Source organism: Lissotriton vulgaris, chromosome 1_1, assembly GCF_964263255.1.
Source record: "Lissotriton vulgaris chromosome 1_1, aLisVul1.2, whole genome shotgun sequence".
NCBI classification, from domain to species: Eukaryota; Metazoa; Chordata; class Amphibia; order Caudata; family Salamandridae; genus Lissotriton; species Lissotriton vulgaris.
Window position 1 is genome coordinate 1,975,198,041 of NC_141685.1, and position 20,006 is coordinate 1,975,218,046.

Below are 20,006 nucleotides of genomic sequence, written 5' to 3' on the forward strand. Positions count from 1 at the left end.
CAAGGGCATGGCGGTGAGCAAGGAAAAATGTAGATTCCGTGTTAAAGAAATTGACTATTTAGGTCATAACATTACTCAGGAAGGGATTTTTCCTAAAACAGATATCATTAGAAACCGTGAAAATGCCAGCAAGCCTCAGGACAAGGATGCTTTACGCTCTTTTCTTGGGTTGATTGAATACTACGCGAAGTTTGTAAAAGGATATGCTTTGGTGGTTGAACCTCTCAGACAACTGTTAAAGAAAGGTTCAAGATTTGTTTGGACTGATGTCCATGATTCAGCTTTTCAGGGTGTGATTAAGCTTTTTGCTAATGCTCCGGGTCTTAAAACTTTTGATCCTGAAGGGAAGTCTTTTGTAACTGTGGATGCAAGCACGGTTGGTTTGGGGGCTGTTTTCACGCAGATGGTCAATGGCAAGGAGAGAGGTATTTCGTTTATCTCAAGAGCGAGTAGAGGTGCAGAAGTTCATTATAGCATAATCGAGAAGGAGGCTTTAGCCTGTGTGTGGGCTGTGGAGAAATTGAAGAATTTTTTGTGGGGTAGGCCTTTTGTTTTGGTGACGGACCATAAGCCGTTGGTCTATATGATGGATGGCGTGAGGAGTGGTAGAGCATTCTCCAGGTTGGTTCGGTTAGTTGCGAGACTGCAGGAGTTTAACTTTGAGATTCAGCACATTCCTAGTGGAAAGAATTTTGCTGCAGACTGTTTATCTAGGTTACCTCCACTGGGTGATTCCTGTGATGAAGTCACTGATCAGCATGAGTGTGTTGTGGCTGCTTTGGATGCTGAGTCAAGCAATTGTAGCATTGATAAGAATGAGTGGAATGATCATGTTTCAAAAGACAATTTGTTAGCTACGGTCAAGTCTTATGTTGTTAATGGATGGCCCGCTGTTAAAAATTTTGAATCATCGTTGAGGAGTTTGGCACAAGTGGCGAACGAGTTATCTATTGAAAATGGAATTTTGTTGAGGAATGAGTTGTTTGTTCCACCAGGTAGTCTCAGAGAGAAGATTATCAAATTAGCACATTCAGGGCATCCTGGTGTTTCAGGTACAAAGAGGTTACTTAAGTGTCATTATTGGTGGCCTGGATTGGATACCTCTGTTGAGAAGTTTATCAACAACTGTGCGGTGTGTGTTAGATCTGACAAGCCGCTGGAAGGTGTCTACTGAACCTTTGTCAATTTTTTAAGCTCCTTCAGGTCCGTGGGAAAAGCTTTCTATCGACTTTTCAGGACCTTATGATGTTCTTGGCAGAGAAAATAGATTTTTTGATTCTTCTGGTTGATGATCTTTCCAAATGGTTACATTATTCTTTTGTAGAGCATCCTAGTACTGATGTGGTTATTAGTTTCCTGGACAATGTTTTCAGGATTGAAGGGACACCTATTTCCATTAGGTCTGACAATGGTGTCCAGTTTATTGCAAACAAAATGGAAATGTTTCTTAAAATGTTTGGTGTGTCTGCTAAGAGGGCTCCCCTTTATAGCCCACGTTCCAATGGTCAGGTTGAAAGGGCCAACAGACAGGCTAGATCTTTATTTTTGCCTCAAATAAGAAACAAGAGCAATTTGACAGAGAGTTTTGAGTCTTTTATCTCTAAAGCTAGAGATAACATCACTTCTGCACGGATGTCAGGAAAGTTCTATCATGATGATTTTCATCATTGTAAGAGCAAGGTTATAAATGTTGGTGATTGGGTTAGGATTGTTAGTCCCTCTCACACACCCAAAGGTATGTCCAAGTTCAGTAAGCCCTTTATGGTGGAACAAGTTTCTGATTCCACTGTTTTTCTCAAGGGCAGAGGCTGGTTGAGTAAAAGTTCTGTGGTTGTTCTCAAACCTGGCCAAGATTTTTTTTGATAAAAGGGAAGATGGTGAGGATGTCTGGTTTGATGATTCCTCTCCTAGTCCATTATCTAAGGAACATTTGGTTTCTTCTGGGGGTGGTCTTGGTTCTGCTCTTGGTTCAGAGTCTGATCTTATTTTGGGTCCTCCTGTTTCTGATGAGGATGCTGGTACTAGTTCATCTGTTTCAGATTCACATGTTTCTCTTAAGAGATGTGTTAAGTTGACTAAGAGATTTGATGATTATGTTCTGGATTTATTTTTCTTCATTTTGTTTTACTTTTCTTTTGTTTTGTTTTATTTTCTTTTATTTTGTTTTATCTATGGAAAAGATACATGTGGTAATATCCTTCTTTTCTTTCTTGTATTATCCTTGATGTCACCTTTGGAATTGTCATATGTCACTTCTGGAATTGTCATATGTTTTAAGAATGTTACTTATGTAATGGAGAATGTTGTTGTGGACCTGTGTTCTAGATCAGAGAAACGGTTGGAGCTGATCTGATCTAGACGCTTTGGTTTGTGCTCCTGTGGGTCCTTGGATTTAACTTAAATAAATCCTACTTTAAACTTCTACTGCCTCCTCCGCTCTTTATAATGGCGACGAGGTTTATTTAATTATTTATGGACCCACTGTGTTGCTGAGCGTCGTTTACTTTCTTCGATTTAAAAGGAAAATAGGAGAAGAAACGGACCTACGGTGAGATCTTTTCTGGTGCTGTCTGGGGAGAGCTCTTGATGCTACAAGGTTCTGTCTTTTCCTTATACATTAGGGATTTCGAGTCGCTATCTTTGAAGCGTCTCTACGGCAGTTGGTCCGCTCGCGCTCCTGTGTGTTCCCAGTTTGATGACGTCTGTGATTGACAACGGACTCCTAGAATGCAATGCTCACTTGGAACGCAGTGCTTAGTAGCACTTAACATCACAGCCGTTTTGACTTCTGAAACGCATTGCTCATCTGAATCGCAGCGCAGCACGCAACGTCGCGGCCATTTTCGGAGTGATTTTCACTCGATCAGCTGTTCTGTCATCTCAGCATCGGCGATTGTCACGCACTTTAACGGCATATATTTATAACGTTTTTCAAGCGGCTTCATCTTGTTTATTACCATTTTCATTGAGTTTTACTTGCGAATTCAGTGATTCGCTCACTTTTATTTATATATATTTTCTCGAGTATTCCTTTTGGGAAGAAGAAATGTGGTAAGCTGGATATTTTCTTCAAACTAATAGAGTTTTAAGTTGTTTTAGGTGTGGCTCAAAAGCACATTTGACAAAGTGTCCAGATTGTCCTGCACTTAAAAATAAATGTACTAAATGTGGTAAAATTAGCCATTTTACATCTTCATGTAGGATTCAAAGAAAAGGTGGTAAGTCTAATCCGGCTGTTAGTAATGTTTCTTATGTTGAAGATGATTTGGAGAATTTAGTCATTACTATTTATGATGATTACTTTGATAGTCACGTAAATAGTATTTCTCTTCCTTTCAAAGCTCCTTTAGGGATAGTTCATGTTGGTAAGATTGCCTTTGAAGCTATGGCTGACTCTGGTTCGCCGGTGACTAACTTATCAGATGTGTTCTTTTATGAAAAATGGAAAGGTGTCAAACTTGCTAAATCTGATATCAATCCTAAAGCTTTTGGTAATTTTGACATCAAAATGTTAGGTTTCTTTGAAGATTCGTTAAAATTTGAGACACGTGTCATTTTTACCAAAATTTATGTTGCTATTGATGGAAAAAATATTGTTGGGTGGTATGATCTTGGTAAACTTGGCATTAATTTATGTCCAGGATCAGATCGTCCAATTCAGTTGAGAGAAATGCCTGTCAATAATGTTTTTTTGGAATATCCTCTGTCTTCCATTCTCAATAAGTATAAGAATGTTTTTGAAGATGTTGTGGGTGAGGTCAAAGGTTTTTCACGCAGGATTAAACTTAAAAAAGGAGCTTTACCCGTACAACATAAGGTTCGTATGGTACCTTTGGGAGTGAGGGACAAGCTCAAGTCACATTTGGATGGTCTCTGTTCTCAAGGTATCATAGAACCTACTGATAGCTCAGAATGGGTTTCGACTATCGTTATTGCCCTTAAGAAGTAAGAAATTAGACTGTGTGCAGATCTTCGATCTCTCAATAAGAACATTGTAATGGAAACTTATCCTTTGCCTAGAATACAGGAAATGTTGGCTGCTGTCAATGGAGCGAATTTTTTTCCATTATTGACTTGAAGGCAGCGTACCATCGGGTTACTCTGGATCAGGATTCTAAAGAACTGACGGCGTTTATAACTCCGTTTGGGTTATTTAGATTTTTGAGGATGCCTTTTGGCCTGGCATCTGCTGCCAGGGATTTCCAGAAATTAATTGAAAGTTTGTTTAGTGGAGGTAAAGGTGTCCAGTCTTTTCAAGACGACATTTTAATCTTTGCTTAGTCTATTGATGAGCATAATGTCACTTTGGAAAAAGTTTTGAAGATCCTAAGCTGCAAGGGCATGACGGTGAGCAAGGAAAAATGTAGATTCCTTGTTAAAGAAATTGACTATTTAGGTCATAAAATTACTCAGGAAGGGATTTTTCCTAAAAAAAGATATCATTAGCAACCTTGAAAATGCCAGCAAGCCTCAGGACAAGGATTCTTTACGCTCTTTTCTTGGGTTGAGTGAATACTACGCGAAGTTTGTAAAAGGATATGCTTTGGGGGTTGAACCTCTCAGACAACTGTTAAAGAAAGGTTCAAGATTTGTTTGGACTGATGTCCATGATTCAGATTTTCAGGGTGTGATTAGGCTTATTGCTAATGCTCCGGGTCTTAAAACTTTTGATCCTGAAGGGAAGTCTTTTGTAACTGTGGGTGCTAGCACGGTTGGTTTGGGGGCTGTTTTCACGCAGATGGTCAATGGCAAGGAGAGAGTTATTTCGTTTATCTCAAGAGCGATTAGAGGTGCAGAAGTTCATTATAGCACAATCGAGAAGGAGGCTTTAGCCTGTGTGTGGACTGTGGAGAAAGTGAAGAATTTTTTGTGGGGTAGGCCTTTAGTTTTGGTGACGGACCATAAACCGTTGGTCTATATGATGGATGGCGTGAGGAGTGGTAGAGCATCCTCCAGGTTGGTTCGGTTAATTGCGAGACTGCAGGAGTTTAACTTTGAGATTCAGCACATTCCTGGTGGAAAGAATTTTGCTGCAGACTGTTTATCTAGGTTACCTCCACTGGGAGATTCCTGTGATGAAGTCACTGATCAGCATGAGTGTGTTGTGGATGCTTTGGATGCTGTTGAGTCAAGCAATTCTGGCATTGATGAGAATGAGTGGAATGATCATGTTTCAAAAGACAATTTGTTAGCTAAGGTCAATTCTTATGTTGTTAATGGATGGCCCTCTGTTAAAAATATTGAATCATCGTTGAGGAGTTTTGCACAAGTGGCGAACGAGTTATCTATTGAAAATGGAATTTTGTTGAGGAATGAGTTGTTTGTTCCACCAGGTAGTCTCAGAGAGAAGATTATCAAATTAGCACATTCAGGGCATCCTGGTGTTTCAGGTACATAGAGGTTACTTAAGTGTCATTATTGGTGGCCTGGATTGGATACCTCTGTTGAGAAGTTTATCAACAACTGTGCGGTGTGTGTTAGATCTGACAAGCACTGGATGGTGTCTACTGAACCTTTGTCAATTTTTTAAGCTCCTTCAGGTCCGTGGGAAAAGCTTTCTATCGACTTTTCAGGACCTTATGATGGTCTTGGCAGAGAAAATAGATTTTTGATTGTTCTGGTTGATGATTTTTCCAAATGGTTACATTATTCTTTTGTAGAGCATCCTAGTACTGATGTGGTTATTAGTTTCCTGGACAATGTTTTCAGGATTGAAGGGGCACCTATTTCCATTAGGTCTGGCAATGGTGTCCAGTTTATTGCAAACAAAATGGAAATGTTTCTTAAAAAGTTTGGTGTGTCTGCTAAGAGGGCTCCCCTTTATAGCCCACGTTCAAATGGTCAGGTTGAAAGGGCCAACAGATTTTTTAAGGAGGGGATCCAAGCTGCTTTGGAGAGTAATTTGGATGTTTTTGACTTTTTGAAAGACAAAATTTGGAGTTATCATCTGACTCCTAACTCTTGTACTGCGGTTTCTCCTTTTTGTCTTATGAGAGGCAGACAGGCTAGATCTTTATTTTTGCCTCAAATAAGAAACAAGAGCAATTTGACAGATAGTTTTGAGTCTTCTATCTCTAAAGCTAGAGATAACATCACTTCTGCAAGGATGTCAGGAAAGTTCTATCATGATGATTTTCATCACTGTAAGAGCAAGGTTATAAATGTTGGTGATTGGGTTAGGATTGTTAGTCCCTCTCACACACCCAAAGGTATGTCCAAGTTCAGTAAGCCCTTTATGGTGGAACAAGTTTCTGATTCCACTGTTTTTCTCAAGGGCAGAGGCTGGTTGAGTAAAAGTTCTGTGGTTGTTCTAAAACCTGGCCAATAATTTTTTTTTGATAAAAGGGAAGATGGCGAGGATGTCTGGTTTAATGATTCCTCTCCTAGTCCATTATCTAAGGAACATTTGGTTTCTTCTGGGGGTGGTCTTGGTTCTGCTCTTGGTTCAGAGTCTGATCCTATTTTAGGTCCTCCTGTTTCTGATGATGATGCTGGTACTAGTTCATCTGTTCCAGATTCACATGTTTCTCTTAAAAGATGTGTTAAGTTGCCTAAGAGATTTGATGATTATGTTCTGGATACATTTTTCTATGTTTTGTTTTACTTTTCTTTTGTTTTGTTTTATTTTATGTTATTTTGTTTTATCTGTGGAAAAGATACATGTGGTAATATCCTTCTTTTCTTTCTTGTATTATCCTTGATGTCACCTTTGGAATTGTCATATGTCACTTCTGGAATTGTCATATGTTTTAAGAATGTTACTTATGTAATGGAGAATGTTGTTGTGGACCTGTGTTCTAGATCAGAGAAGCGGTTGGAGCTGATCTGATCTAGACGCTTTGGTTTGTGCTTCAGTGGGTCCTTGGAATTAACTTAAATAAATCCTACTTTAAACTTCTACTGCCTCCTCCGTTCTTTACAATATCCCTTCACAACACAGGTAAACTTGTAATAGTATCAAATGCAGCAACATAAAACAAAAACATGCATAACGCACATGTCAAGCCATCAGATATACTTGCTGCATATCAAGCACGAAAAGCATAGACAAAACAATAACATATGTAAATGAGCGGTGACGCACAATACCATGTCCCAAAACCCAATAATCGGGCCATTCGGGCCTTCTTAATTTGTCAGGTTTAAAATCCTTAACCCTCCTTTTGACAGTAGATCACCAGTTAGTGGATATCTGCTGTCAAATACAGCTTTCTAACATACAGGACCAGCAAGAACAATTCATGACAGGACCAAATACACAAACATAAAAAACACATGAACATTTCTTTCCAAAGGAGTTACGCAAAAAACACATCTCCTTTCAACCAACCAAACTCACGTGTCTTGACAGCTTTAAATCACCCAGAACACTCCATGAATGATCTGTTGGCAGAAGCAAAAAAAGACATACACAACACACAAAAGAGTAACATTTCTCATAACAAACAATATCAATTATAACTTTTAATCAGAAGACAAAACATGATACACATTAACAGACACAAAAATAAATTTCCATTACTTAACTGTTACCATCTTGTCAGTCAGCTTTCAACATCAAGCCACCTTAGTTTTGCCAGCAGAGCATTTAACATTATGTAGGGACTTTCAAAGAAATCTTTTTTTTTTATATTTCCCTTTGGAATTTACAGCCTGATTCATCAAGCTGAATTGCGCTCGCAAAGGGCCAGATTCTGAGAATCTGGCCCTGTGCGAGTGCGATTTTTGTATTTGGGATTCATCACCCCAAATGCAAAAATCGGTAATAGCGATTTCGCTATTTTGCGAGGAATTACATTTAAGGAATCTCTATTTGAGATTCCTTAAATGCAATTCATCATCCATTTTTAAATAGCGAATTCGCAATTTCGGCCCGCTATTTACCGCGAGGTCAAACCTCGTGGTAAATAGCGAAAACGTAGAAAAATGCTTTTAAAAGCATTTTTCTAAGTTGCATGTTGCACAACACCTGTTTAAATTTGCATTTAAGGGGTGCTACCCCCCTGGCACCCTTCAAATCGCAATCTTTAGGCCCATAGGAATGAATGGGGAGTATTCCTTATTTGTAATTAGCAATTTGCTAATCGCAAATAAGGAATATGTAGGAATCGCATTTTTTTTTGCGATTCCTACATGAATCCCGTTTTGCGAGCCTGTAATAGCGATTCTTTATGAATCGCTATTATAGACTCGCAAAACGGGTCGTTGATGAATCAGGCTGTAAGTTCTTTAATTTTATTGATGTTCTTATGGAGAAACCAGAAACCCCACCTTTTAGAGGCCTGTTTAGCAAGGTCATTCTGCATTCCACAGAGACAAGGCTCTAATTTAAAAGGTCACATATGTCAACATGAGAGCCTCCTTCCATTGTTTACAGGAAAGATAGCATCTCAGCGTGACATCACAGAACCTTAATAACACACATACCAGTTTTTAGAACAAATGCTTGTTGCAGTGGTACTCATTTCATCTACCTTAATGGATCTCACTGGTCATTAAAACAGAAAACCCAAATGGGGACAACCTGCAAATTTGTATTATATCTACATGTATGCTTTTACTGAAGCCTAAAGCACTTTAAAACTATTAAAAATGGCAAGAATGCTCTTTTAAATGGTATATTTTGCCCAAATTCGACTTTGATATTAGTGGCACTTAAAAATAAATATCCTATAATTGTTTTACATATTAATCATCCTCAGAATGTTCTCTACAAATTGCAGAGATTGGACATTAGACATATCTCATGTAAATCCTTATAAAAATGAGTTTTGTACGCCTGCGCTAAGTGAAATTCCATATGCTAATGTTCTCATATGCAGTGTAACACAACTTAAATTAAATTATAATGCTAGGAGGTCACAGTATGAGCATTAAGCTTCATGAATAGTAAAAAACGAATTTTGTAGCACTTATTTTTAATAATTATTTTTCAAAATGTATTAATTATTTTTAATAAACCCAATCATTTTTGATAATTCCACATATAAAAGCGAGCTGCATCCCTTGCCTATCATTTTAGACGCATTCATTTATAAGCCTAAGCACAGAAGCCTAACTTAAAACATGACAAAATGTTTGTGCCACTTTAAAAGGACAATTTAATTAGCAACAGACCCAAGAATATGCTTACAGAAATGCTTAAAGGAGAGGAAACCCTCAATTGAAATACCCTCCTGTAATACAAAATAATGAACCTTAGTTTTGAAAACTTTTTAAAACAACATTCTGAAATGCAAAGATTCACCTGTGCAACTAAGGGCAAAGTCCTGGTTTAATAAATATTCCTGTTTATTTAACCTGTCTCTCAATGTTTTGTAACATAAGCAGGGTGGCTGTCTATTTAAAACTAAAACTAAAACATTTCAAGTTTCAAAATGCATTTGCAATACAGCAAGGTCCAATGTATTCAGATGTTGTGTTTGCCTGTTAATATCTAATACAATGTATATAAGGAAAATGCTATAAGTTTATTTTTCTACATAACACAACATTTTCGTTTTTTAAGCTTTTTTCATTCCCAGTGAATGTGAATTTAAATTTTGCTTAATAGACTGAAAACATCAAGAAAACCACGAACAGACATTGAGCTCATTTCAGACATAAACAGAAAGGGGTCAAAACACTCAGGACACACAATACAGCGCGCTTTAGCCATGTATTTTTGTGAATAGCGCCATCGCTATTCACTTACAGAAGTTGCACTAATGGGAAAACCACATAGACATTTAAACACACATTTGACCCACAAATCAATACTCAGGACAGAAACGAAGAACAGCCCACAGACTGTACTTGAACCAAACCATTTGTAAATACTAGTTGTAAGTCATATTTACAAGAAACGCTTCTCAATAGTGTTCCAAAAGACTGCAAAAACAGCCCAACAGACTGATGTATGTCCAAGAAGCGAAAATACACTCACTCCACTAGCTCTGGCTAGCAGAGCACCAAACAAAATCGTTCTGCATATCTTCATTCATAGAACTGCGCAGAATAAAGGATCCTTGTTTTGTATTATGTCATATTTTAATTCCCTGGGGATACAAAATCACCAAGGAAGAAATATGTTTTTAAATCTAACCTATTTAGATATTCCCTTTAGGGGAAGCCGGCTAATTTACTTCACATCATACGATCTTACCTTCCAAAAAAGCAACACATTTTTCCATGTGAGCTTAAAAAAAAACAGGCATGCCAAAAATACTACGGAATACGCAAGTATTATAATCAAAGTAGTGCTTAAGGTACTTTTCGTACCTGCACCATTCTTAAGGACCAAATGGAGAAAATTCTCCTCATTACCTGTCTACACAAATTGCAATTCGCATATCCAAACCTATACAAACCAAAAGTTGGCCAACACAAATTCCAAAGTTCCAAAGCTACATTTCCAAATTTGCTAAGATCAGGCATCTTATAGCACACTAATCTAGCTTCAAACTTCAAGTGGTTATCTCTACCAATACACTCGCAAATATACGAGCCCCTCGGCTATGGTAATTGCAATAACCAAATCAAAAACCCAAAGAACAACCAAAGGACTGGGAGTGACCCACTTATACTTAACTCTTACTTTTACTAAACAAAAGGTTATCCAAATTCTAACTCTCAAGTTCTACATGACCTAACAGTCATTTTAGAATACTCACGCCAAAAAGGTTCTCAGTCAGGAGTGACATCATGTGGAGGATCAAAATCAGGAAGATCAGAAATATACTGGGCTGCAGAAACAAAGAATCTCCAGAATCCCTGTGCACGGAGTACCTTCTTAGTAGAATCCTGTTCTGTCTTCCTCAGTAGATTTCAGTCTCCTGACAAGATAACTCCCACAGAAAGTCACTTCTCTGATGAGCCCCGCGTTGGCTGCGCCATTTGAGGAAATTGAAAATCTTCATTCTCAGGGGTCCTACTAATATCAATAAAGAACTTGGCACAGAAGCTGAAATATGAAAATAAATTTTTATTAAATTTAATAAGTGAGGCCACGTCACACAGAAGCCGTAGCAAATGAATGAGGTAGTCTGAGGAATACAGAGAACAGAGGCCTTATATATGTTTTACAGTTACAAAACTCAGCATAAAAGAAAGGGGGCAGTCCTAGTTTTTGCAAGCATGCAAAAAACCCAACATTCCTTCTTACACAAGCTGGACAAACCCATAATAAAACACCACAACCCATATCGTAAACAGGTCATAAAAAGAAGGAACAGAAACAGATGAGAGGTAGGATAAGGGGTGTGTATGTGCATACCAAACCTTACAATCTCCTGTGCTTTGATCCTTAATCTTGATCAGCTACTGGGCAAGAAACTGGTCTAACAAGGTCAGCTTCAGGCAACAGGGTCAGTTCACTCAGGTCATCCAAAAGTCAGCTAAAGTCATCGGCCTATGTGAGGGCAACCACAAAATGGCTGCCATGCACAAAATGGAACCCAAGGGTTCAGAACAAAATCTTCAAATACACAGTGAATCCATCGGTTTAACATGACGAAAACACTCATACTTGCTGAGCTCACTGTTTACGGTTCGCTGTTACCAAATTCGTAACAGAACCACGACCTTTACGACCCAGGTTCAGAATTCACGGAACTTCAGCTATCACCAATAGGCATACGTATGACATTGGCCATGTTCACAAGACTACTGGCATGGCACATGTCCTTGGGATGCTCTCATAAACCAGACCTAGCACACCGGGGCCACCAACTCACGCACTCACACGCTATTACTTGGATTGTGCTGCATCTCCCTTTTTCTTTCTTCCCTTAAATGATCTGCAGGACACCCAGCGCTGTGCCTTAGAAATATGCCTTAGTATTCTGAGACAAGGTAGTGCTGGCAGGTGGTTTCACACTGGAAAAAAGGGCAGAAGCCACCTCCCCACACCTTCCCCTTGAGCATTCCTTCTTCTACGTGTACCGTGGGGAATGTTTTTGTTCAATGCCAGTTGTATTGGCGTATAACTGACAATCATGATATTGTTGTTCATGTAATCATTTCTATAGCAGGTGTATACTCGTGGCCAGAGGGTTGGGGCACAGACAGTCCACAATTGCCAATCTGTTATGTGGGAAGTTAGTACTGGTATAGGAAACCAAGTAGTACTTTCTACTCCATAATAGGAAAAATCCAAATAAACTTAAAACATAAAGGTGGTTCCACACATAACAATGCAATCAACTGAATATAAAGTAGAGGCAGTCCTAATGTGCACACAGAAGAATTTCCGGTTCCACAATGTATCTTTTCCAAGAAGAGTTCTTTATTGTGTTTTTTTACAAAGATAAAATCCAGTAGCTGACGCGTTTCACCTAAAAGGGACTTCTTCAGGGCTCCACAGTATGAAAGCGTCATATCCAATTCCAGGTTTCTTTAAAAATGATTTATATCCCGTAGACACACAATTAATATGGTATGTTTCTGTCTTTGACTCTTTGAAGCAGACGCATCGACGAACTGTCAACTTTTCGGTTATCAATACACAAGAAGACAGAAACAGACAATATTAATTGGTTGTCTATGGGATAGAAATCATTTTTAAAGAAACCTGGAATTGGATAAGACGCTTTCAAATTGTGGAGCCCTGAAGAAGTCCCATTTATGTGGTAGGGTATGCTTGAATTCATTAAAACCCCATACAAAATTGAAATACTAAAAAAAGAAAAGCAATAGAGTAATGAAACACTGGTGGTATTCTCTGTGTATGAATCATGGCATTCTAATGTTTACAAAGCTCAGAACACCCCTGGAATTGAAAAAGGACATAAACACAATGTGATATGGAATTGGTAACCTGGTAGAACTAGGTGAGCAAATGATTAAATGATCACAATCCACAATGAGAGCAACATAGGATACCATAATAAAGAAATCTTGCACTCACCATCCACAAGGTTACTTTATTGTAAGTAACATTTAAGTTTTGTGTTCCTGGACATTTGCATCAACATCTTGTTGCTTTTGCTATGCATTTCCATGGCAATCTATACATGATGGTTCCAGGAAAAAAGGACCAGGCTCCAAAATTGAAAAATGTGCTCGATGCAGAAAGCTTGATGCTCTGGAAATAGCAATTTCATGCCTCGAGATACCACCATAAAACAGACTCACAACTTGATAATACCTTTAAAACAAACAAATAAATAATGAATACCACTTTATGTACAGACCAAACTGACCCTATTTTTGTTGAAGATCAATTCACCCTACCAAACGCCTCAGGACCTCACAAGGACCCATGCCCATGTCAATGAAAAAATAGCAAGAGAGCCTGAGATATCATTTTTCCTAAACCCATTACTAAAGAAAACGATTACAAAGATTGAAAACGTTTGTGTTTCGCTAAAGAGGAACAATGGGTTTAAAGAGTCAGTAACATAAACATTAGCTGTATTAAGCTGGCTCCACACTTCTATTCCAGTGGCTCCTGCTCCACTACAGCTATTAAATATTACGCTCTCACTGTATCCGTGAACATAGCTTTGCAATATTCATTTGCAGTGGTCACCATAAAATATTCGAATTGCTGTGCCCCTGATAGCTTTTATCTTTGCTCAGGTTACCCAAGATCACAACTTTATTCCAGTGTTCTTTAACATCTGAATGAAATCCCTTGATGCATGATTGAAGAGGCATGTTTTATGTATAAAGTAGCATCTGAGAAAGATGTGTTGCGCTAGGATGCAGGCCTGTTAAGCAGCCATCGAGGAATCTCCTGTCACATCATTTTATGATGTGATGTGATGAGATGTGACAGGAATTTCCTCAATGACTGCTTGACAGGCCTGCAGACACATTATGCTCCCTGGTTCTCAACTGAAACTAGCGTGAACCATGCCCACAGACATCACAGAATACTCTTTCTCAGATCCTGTGATCAGTACTCAATTAAGGAAACTGTCCACTTATCTGGGCTAATACCTTGTGGAATTTGTTTTCCTTCGTGGACTGTTTATTTGCCCTGAAGAAGCCTGCAAGGGTGAAATGTGTTGGCTGTTATGTATAAAAGTATGTATAAAAGGATCTACCACACCATCTAGAGAAAAAACAAATATCTCTGTCATCGCCTTCTCTGTGTTTTTGGGATTAAACCCTATGAGTGTTTTCTTTACAATAATGCCTCTCACACTCTTTGTGCTCTTGTTCAATAACACGTCTTCAAACTGAAACAAAAAAGGGGTCTCTGGCTGGAAGGCATTATCTCTACAACACAATGTGCCGATATCTATTATTATGTGGGAATATGATCTAGAAATCCACAAACCAAGTTAGGTCTATGTTAAAAAGTCTTTCTATGTGTTATGTACTACAAACATATTTCTCACTTACCAGTATTTGGAAGTGGCTCTTTAATCTCGTTGGGTAATCAATCATATCATTTGTAACGCGCACTACTCACCCGTGAGGGTCTCAAGGCGCTGGGGTGGGGAATGCTGCTACTGCTCGAAAAGCCAGGTCTTGAGAAGTTTTCTGAAGGTCAGCAGGTCTGCCATAGGTGGATGAGGAGGGTGTTCCAGGTCTTGGCAGCGAGGTGGGAGAACAATCTGCCACCGGAGATTGCTCTTCGGAAGCAAGGGACTGTGGCAAGGACGAGGGCGGCGAAGTGGAGATGGCGGGTGGGGGTGTAGAAGCTGAGTCTTCTGTTGAGGTATGTTGGTCTGGTGTTGTGGAGTGTCTTGTGTGCGTGGGTGAGGAGCTTGAAGGTTATCCTCTTGTTGACCGGGAGCCAGTGCAGGTCTCTCAGGTGGGGTGTGATGTGGCTGCAGCGAGGGATGTCAAGGATCAGGCGTGCAGAGGTGTTCTGGATGCGTTGGAGCCGTCTCAGGAGTTTAGCCGAGGCTCCTGCGTAGAGGGCCTTTCCGTAGTCCAACCTGCTGCTGATGAGGGCCTGAAAGACCGTTCTTCTCATTTCAGTGGGGATCCACTTGTAGATCCTGCAGAGCATGCAGAGGGTTTTGAAGCAGGAGGAGACCACGTTGACCTGTTTATTCATGGGGAGGGTGGATTCGAGGATGACCCCTAGGTTGCGTGCGTGGTTGGTGGGTGTTGGAGCGGTTCCCATTGCGGTCAGCCACCAGGAGTCGTCCCAGGCCAAAGGGGTGGATCCGAGGATGAGGACCTCCATCTTGTCTCAGTTCAGCCTCAGTCGGCTGTTCCTCATCCAGCCAGCAACAGCCTTCATTCCTTCATGAAGGTTGGTTTTGGCGAGGGAGAGGATCAGCTGGTTGTCATCGGCGTAGGAGATAATGTTGAGGTCAAGCCGACGGGTGACGTGGGTGATCTGTTCCATGTAGAGGTTAAACAGAGTTGGGCTGAGGGATAAACCCTGGGGTACGCCACAGATGATCTTGGTGGCTTCGGAGCCGAAGGGGGGAGGCGGACACTCTGTGCTCTTCCAGATTAGAATGTGGTGGTCCAGTCCAGGGCCTTCTCCTGGATCCCAGTGTTGTGGAGGTGTGTTCGTAGTGTGTGGTAGCAGACCATGCCGAAGCCGGCTGACGGGTCCAGGAGGAAGTGGGCCGACGTATCTCCGTTGTCTCTTGATGTCATCAGTGGCGACAATGAGGGCAGTCTCGGTGCTGTGGTTGCTGCGGAACCCGGACTGGGAAGGGTCAAGGATGTTGTTCTCCTCGAGGTAGCGGGTCAGTTGTTTGTTGACGGTCTTCTCAATGACCTTTGCCGGGAACGGGAGCAGGGAGATGGGCCGGAAGTTCTTGAGGTCCTTGGGGTCCACCTTGGTTTTCTTGAGTAAGGCGTTGTTCTCGGCATGCTTCCACCTCTCCGGGAAGGTTGATGTCTCAAAGAAGGTGTTGATGACTTTACAGAGATGGGGTGTGAAGGATGTGCTGGCTTTGTTGAAGATGTGGTATGGGCATGGGTCTAATGGAGATCCGGAGTGGATGGTGTTCATGATCTTGATAGTGTCGTCGCCGTTGATGTTGGTCCAGGAGAGCAGGCCGTTGGTGCAGACGGTGGTCGTGGTGATGGAGGTCTAAGTGGTTGTCAGGGCAGACGTGGTGTTGAAGCTGTCATGAATGTCTGCGATCTTGCGGTGGAAGAAGGTGGCCAGCGAGTCGCGCAGGTCTTGCGAGGGTGGGACGTTGTTGGTGTTGGAGCTGGGGTTGGGGAGTTCCTTCACGATGTTAAAGAGCTCTTTGCTGTTGTGCACGTTGTTGTCTAGGCGGTCTTTGAAGGAGGCCCTTTTGGCGGATCTGATGAGGTGATGGTGTCTGCGGGTAACATTCTTGTGGGTTGCGTGGCTGTCCCGTGTTCACAGAGCCAGATCTTCTCCAGCTTTCGGCAGGTTTGCTTGGAGGCCCAGAGGTCTTCAGTGAACCAGCTGGATTTCTTGTTTGTGTGACTGTTGGAGGGTTTCTTGATCGGTGCGAGGGTGTTGGTGCAGTCGTTGATCCACTGTCTGAGGTTGCCGGCAGCGGTGCCGGGTCGGCGGGGTTGGCGGGTGGGCTCTGGGCGAGGGTGATGGTTAGCTGGTCTTCTGTGACTTTGCTCCAGTAGCAGCAAGGCATCTGTTGGATGTGGTGGTGCATGGTGGGTTTCTTGAAGGTGAAGTGGATGCAGCGATGGTCGGTCCAGTGGATTTTGGTGGTGTGGTTGAAGGAGACATGGGGGCTTGTGGAGAAGATGGGGTCAAGCGTGTGACCGGCGGAGTGGGTGGGTGATGTGAGGAGTTATCTGAGTCCGAGGTTGGCTAGGTTGTTGATCAGGGTGGTGGAGTTGGTGTTGTTGTCTCAAGGTGGAAGTTCAGGTCCCTGAGGAGGATGCAGTCGGAGGAGGCGAGAGCATGTGCGCTGACGAAGTCAGCGATGGAGTCGCTGAACTGTTGTTGGGGTCCAGGGGGTCTGTAGATGAGGGTACCTCTGAGGCTGGTTTTGGGGTCGGTGTGGATCTGGAAGTGCAGGTGTTCGGCAGTGCTGAGGGTGTCGTTAGTGTTGGTCGAGACTCTAAGAGTGTCCCTGTGGATGATGACGATTCCTCCTCCTGCTCCGTTGGTGCAGTCCCTGCGGGTGATCATGTAGCCTTTTGGGACGGCTATGGCTATGTCGGGTGCCGAGGTGGGGTTCAGCCAGGTCTCCATCAGAAAGGCGACGTCTGGGGAGGTTGAGTCGAGTAGGTCTGAGAGTTTAACGGCGTGTTTGCACACGGTGCGGGTGTTGAGAAGGAAGCATCTTAGGTGGTTGGGTTCTTTCCTGGTTGGAAGCATGGTGGAGCAGATGCTTGTGAAGCTGTAACTCTATCAGGTGAAAGCTCAGTGGGTGCGCTTTGGGCGGCCAGGAAGCAGGTGTGTGATCGTCCGGCGTTGAGTGCGTAGAGGGTTCTGACATCGTAGTGATGTCGGGCGTTGTGGTGTTCGCGGGGTCCTGGGGTCCTGGCGCTGAGCGCAGTCCAGGCATGGACAGGCGCAGACGGGATTGCCTTAGGGGCGCCCGCGGCGCACCCGCTGCGTGTCCTCCATATGAGGGGATGTGGGAGGGAGGAGCAGCTGATAGGCGGGAGTGGGCGGCGAATGCAATGGGGAGCAGCTGGGGGTGATTCGCCGGGGGGCGGGGCCGCAGGGACGGAGTAGTAGGAAAAAAGGGCGGGGGCACGGGAGAACTGGGCACAGGAAGGAAAAACAAGTTTAGGCAAGAAAACAAGTACAGGCACAGAGGAATAAAAACAAGTATGGGCGAGACAGCAAGTTAGGTACAGGGGAATAAAAATAATTTGGGGCAAGAAAGCAAGTACATGCACAGGGGAATAAAAACAAGTCTGGGCAAGAAAGCAAATTAGGCAAAGGGGAAAATACAAGATTAGGCAAAAACAATGCAGGCAGAGCCGTGCAGCAGCGTGGGGAACAACCTGCCTGCAAACAGGGTCAGAGGTCGCTCCTTTCACTGCTGCGCGGCTTCCATATGAGGGGATGTGGGAGGGAGTAGCAGCTGGGACGCGGGAGTGGGCGGCGAATGGGATGGGGAGCAGCTGGGGGGCGATTCGCCGGGGGGCGGGGCCGCAGGGACGGAGTAGTAGGAAAAAAGGGCGGGGGCACGGGAGAACTGGGCACAGGAAGGAAAAACAAGTTTAGGCAAGAAAACAAGTACAGGCACTGAGGAATAAAAACAAGTATGGGCGAGACAGCAAGTTAGGTACAGGGGAATAAAAACAATTTGGGGCAAGAAAGCAAGTACATGCACAGGGGAATAAAAACAAGTCTGGGCAATAAAGCAAATTAGGCAAAGGGGAAAATACAAGATTAGGCAAAAACAATGCAGGCAGAGCCGTGCAGCAGCGTGGGGAGCAACCTGTCTGCAAACAGGGTCAGAGGTCGCTCCTTTCACTGCTGCGCGGCCTCCATATGAGGGGATGTGGGAGGGAGTAGCAGCTGGGAAGCGGGAGTGTGGCGGCAACTGGGATTGCAGGGAGGCGGGGCCACAGGGACGCAGCGGCGGGAAAACGGGTGGGGGCCGCAGTAGAGCTGGGCACAGGAAGGAAAAATAAGTTTAGGCAAGAAAAGAAGTACAGGCACAGAGGAATAAAAACAAGTCTGGGCAAGAAAGCAAGTACAGGGACAGGGCAATAATAACAAGTCTGGGCAAGAAATCAAGTTAGGCACAGGGGAAAAAAACAAATCAGGGCAAGAAAGCCGGTACAGGCACAGCGGAATAAAAACAAGTCTGGGCAAGAAAGCAAGTACAGGCACAGGGGAATAAAAACAAGTCTGGACAAGAAAGCAAGTTAGGCACAGGAGAAAAATACAAGATTAGGCAAAAACAATGCAGGTAGAGCCGTGCAGCAGCGTGGGGAACGACCTGCCTGCGAACAGGGTCAGAGGTCAGGTAAATTCTTGAGTTGTATTTTAATCTTATCCAAATACTATACTTCAAAATGGAATTGCATAGGCATTTCCTTTTAAAAGGGAATTGTTTACAAATAAGCCAGACAAGAACAGCGTAAAAACAACTACCAGCACAGAGGCAGAAAAATTAATTTGTGTGTTCGAACATAACCTTCCGCACATGCTTGCTTTTGCACACATGGAGGGTTTATAAATGAACCATACAATGTTGAAACTATTTTCTGTCTTGCTCTGTAGACAGCATGTTTTTGATATTTTAGAGAACATTGATGTGTGGCATTTTCGCATTCAAAGTCGGAGAGTCCTTTGTGTAGTGAAATGAAGCCTGGGCTGAGGAAGGCACAGCAAGACCCAATTGCGTCCCGGGGCAATGCTGCCCGGAGGCAGGAAGCTCTACCCCCATCGCAGAAGTCTGTGAAAAAGAGGGCGACCAGGATTGGTCGCCCCCAAGGAAGCCGACGGCCCCCCCCAATCAGGGGGTGAGTTGGCGAGTGGCCAGGGGATTTAAATAAGGATGGCAGGCCCTGAGTTAAACACAACCTCCCTCTGCCAGAAGAATAAAGAATTGGTGGTTCGACGCTGGGACCAGGCTGTCGAAGAGGAAGGCGACACCAGGAGCGATCAAGCTGCAATGAGGAGTGGGCTCCATCCAGCGGGATCCGATTGTGTAGGATAGGAAATCCAGCTTCATGAGTAGAAGGCAGCGGCAAGAAGCATCAAGGAACCTGCGACCGGTGTCACTATCTCCAGAAAAGAAGAATTCCCTGTTCCCCCTTTACCAGAAGCCAGGAGGGCAGTGCGAGAAGGTGTTGGGCGCCTGGGGACTTCAGAGACAACGAGGGGGCTGGAATGATGGCACTAAGAGTTCCAGCATCAACTAGAGTGAGCTGTGTGAAGCTTGCAGATCTGTTGTTTGAGTTCTGGCTTGTCCCACTTTCATGGTCAGGAATGCAGACTTCCCCGAAGCCCCTGAAGCCAACACGGCGCCACCTAAGGAAGAGGCCCAGAATCAGTGAGTGCTCCGGCTATCAAGGGCAGTGCTCTGGAGGTTAGGGTGTCAAATGCCCACCACTGCTGTTTTTGGCCACCAAGGAGCTGCGAGCTATCACTACGTGGGCTGACTCTTGGGCCTCACACTGCAAAGAGGGTT